Below are 3,688 nucleotides of genomic sequence, written 5' to 3' on the forward strand. Positions count from 1 at the left end.
GATGCGATGTTGAGGGTCGTGACCTTCAAATCGATACCTATTTCGACATATGTTTATTTTCGATTTAAACCAGATCGGGTGGGTCATTTGGGGTTATTTGGCGGCATTTCTATACTTTTTTGGGTTTGGTATTATCTAAAAAGTGTCCTTCCCACTTATTAGACGTGTGGATGCGATGTTGAGGATCGTGACCTTTCAATCGATGCCTATTTTGGCATATGTTTATTTTTGGTTTAAACCAGACCGGGTGGGTTGTTTGGGATTATTTGCAGGCCTTTCTGTACTTTTTTGGGTTTGGGATTTTCTAAAATGTTTCCTTATCTCTTATTAGACAAGTGGATGCGATGTTGAGGGTCGTGACCTTCGAATCGATACCTATTTCGACATATGTTCATTTTCGGTTAATATTTGGGGGCATTTTTATTTTTTTTTGGGCTTGGGATTTTCTAAAAGGTGCCCTTATCTCTTATTAGACGTGTGGATGCGATGTTGCGGGTCGTGACCTTCGCATCGATACCTATTTTGACATATGTTCATTTTCGGTTAAAACCAAACTGGGTTGGTAGTTTGGGGATATTTGTGGGCATTTCAGTAATTTTTTGGGCTTGGGATTTTCTAAAAAGTGTCCTTATCTCTTATTAGACCTGTGGATGCGACGTTGAGGATCGTGTCCTTCGAATCGATACCTAATTCGATATATGTTCATTTTCGGTTTAAACCAGACTGGGTGGGTCGTTTGGGATTATTTTGGGGCATTTCTGTACTTTTTGGGGTTTGGGTTTTTCTAAAAAGTTTCCTTATCACTTATTAGACGTGTGGATGCGATGTTGAGGGTCGTGACCTTCGAATCGATACCTAATTCGACATATGTTCATTTTCAGTTTAAACCAGATCGGGTGGGTCGTTTGGGGTTATTTAGGGGCATTTTTGTACTTTTTTGGGTTTGGGATTCTCTAAAAAGTTTCCTTATCTCTTATTAGACGTATGGATGCGATGTTGTGGGTCGTGACCTTCGAATCGATACCTATTTCGACATATGTTCATTTTCAGTTTAAACTAGATCGGGTGGGTTGTTTGTGGTTATTTGGGAGCATTTCTGTACTTTTTTTGGCTTGGGATTTTTTAAAAAGTGTCCTTATCTATTATTAGATGTGTGGATGCGTTGTTGAGGGTCATGACCTTCGAATCGATACCAATTTCGACATATGTTCATTTTTTGTTTAAAGCAGACCGGGTGGATCGTTTAGGGTTATTTGGGGGCATTTCTATACTTTTTTGGGTTTGGTATTTTCTAAAAAGTGTCATTATCTCTTATAAGACGTGTGGATGCATAGTTAAGGGTCATGACCTTCAAATTATACCTATTTCGACATATGTTCATTTTCAATTTAAACCAGATCGGGTGGGTCGTTTGGGTTTATTTCGGGGCATTTTTATACTTTTATGGGCTTGGGATTTTCTAAAAAGTGTCCTTATCTCTTATTAGACGTGTGGATGTGATGTTGGGGGTCGTGACCTTCGAATCAATATCTATTTTGACATATGTTCATTTTTTGTTTAAACCAGACCGGATGGGTCATTTGGGGTTATTTTGGGGCATTTCTGTACTTTTTTGGGTTTGGTATTTTCTAAAAAGTGTCATTATCTCTTATTAGATGTGTGGATGCGATGTTGAGGGTCGTGACCTTCGAATCGATACCTATTTCGACATATGTTCATTTTTTATTTTTACCAGACCGGGTGGGTCGTTTGGAATTATTTGGCGGCATTTCTGTACTTGTTTGGGTTTGGTATTTTCTAAAAGGTGTCTTTCTCACTTATTAGACATGTGGATACGATGTTGAGAGTCGTTACCTTCGAGTCGATACCTATTTTGGCCTATGTTCATTTTCGGTTTAAACAAGACCGGGTGGGTCGTTTGGGGTTATTTGGCGTCATTTCGGCCTCTTTTTTGGGCTTGGAATTTTCTATAAAATGTCCTTATCTTTTATTGGATGTGTGGATGCTATGTTGAGGGTCGTGACCTTCGAATCGATACCTATTTCGACATAAGTTCATTTTCGGTTTAAACCAGATCGGGTGGGTCGTTTGGGGTTATTTGGGGGCATTTCTGTTCTTTTTTGGGCTTGGGATTTTCAAAAAAGTGTCCTTATCTCTTATTGGACGTGTGGATGCGATGTTGAGGGTCGTGACCTTCGAATCGATACCTATTTCGACATATGTTCATTTTTGGTTTAAACCAGTTCGGGTGTCGTTTGGGGTTATTTGGGGGCATTTCTGTACTTTTTTGGGCATGCTTTTTCTAAAAAATTTCCTAATCTCTTATTAGATCTGTGGATGCGATGTTGTGGCTTCTGACCTGCGAATCGATACCTATTTTGACATATTTCTGCCCTATCAACTTTCGATGGTAGGTTAGTGGCCTACTATGGTGGTGACAGGTGACGGAGAATTAGGGTTCGATTTCGGAGAGGGAGCCTGAGAAACGGCTACCACATCCAAGGAAGGCAGCAGGCGTGCAAATTACCCACTCCCGACACAGGGAGGTAGTGACAATAAATAACAATACCGGGCTCTTCGAGTCTGGTAATTGGAATGAGTACAATCTAAATCCCTTAACAAGGATCCATTGGAGGGCAAGTCTGGTGCTAGCAGCCACGGTAATTCCAGCTCCAATAGCGTATATTTAAGTTGTTGCAGTTAAAAAGCTCGTAGCTGGACTTTGGGATGGGCCGATCGGTCCTCCTCATGGTGTGTACCGGTCGTCTTGTCCCTTCTGTCGGTGATACGCTCTTGGCCTTAATTGGCCGGGTCGTGCCTCCGGCGCTGTTACTTTGAAGAAATTAGAGCGCTCAAAGCAAGCCTACGCTCTGTATACATTAGCATGGGATAACATCATAGGATCTTGGTCCTATTGCGTTGGCCTTCGAGATCGGAGTAATGATTAATAGGGATAGTCGGGGGCATTCGTATTTCATAGTCAGAGGTGAAATTCTTGGATTTATGAAAGATGAACCACTGCGAAAGCATTTGCCAAGGATGTTTTCATTAATCAAGAACGAAAGTTGGGGGCTCGAAGACGATCAGATACCGTCCTAGTCTCAACCATAAACGATGCCGACCAAGGATCGGTGGATGTTGCTTTTAGGACTCCGCCGGCACCTTATGAGAAATCAAAGTTTTTGGGTTCCGGGGGGAGTATGGTTGCAAGGCTGAAACTTAAAGGAATTGATGGAAGGGCACCACCATGAGTGGAGCTTGTGGCTTAATTTGACTCAACACGGGGAAACTTACCAGGTCCAGACATAGTAAGGATTGATAGACTGAGAGCTCTTTCTTGATTCTATGGGTGGTGGTGCATGGCCATTCTTAGTTGGTGGAGCAATTTGTCTGGTTAATTCTGTTAACGAACGAGACCTCAGCCTGCTAACTCGCTATGTGGAGGTACCCTCCACGGCCAGCTTCTTAGAGGGACTATGGCTGTTTAGACCAAGGAAGTTTGAGGCAATAACAGGTCTGTGATGCCCTTAGATGTTCTAGGCCGCACGCGCGCTACACTGATGTATTCAACGAGTCTATAGCCTTGGTGGACAGGCCCGGGTAATCTTTGAAAATTTCATCGTGATGGGGATAGATCATTGCAATTGTTGGTCTTCAACCAGGAATTCCTAGTAAGCGTGAGTCATCA

Source organism: Telopea speciosissima, unplaced genomic scaffold, assembly GCF_018873765.1.
Source record: "Telopea speciosissima isolate NSW1024214 ecotype Mountain lineage unplaced genomic scaffold, Tspe_v1 Tspe_v1.0124, whole genome shotgun sequence".
Taxonomy (NCBI): domain Eukaryota; kingdom Viridiplantae; phylum Streptophyta; class Magnoliopsida; order Proteales; family Proteaceae; genus Telopea; species Telopea speciosissima.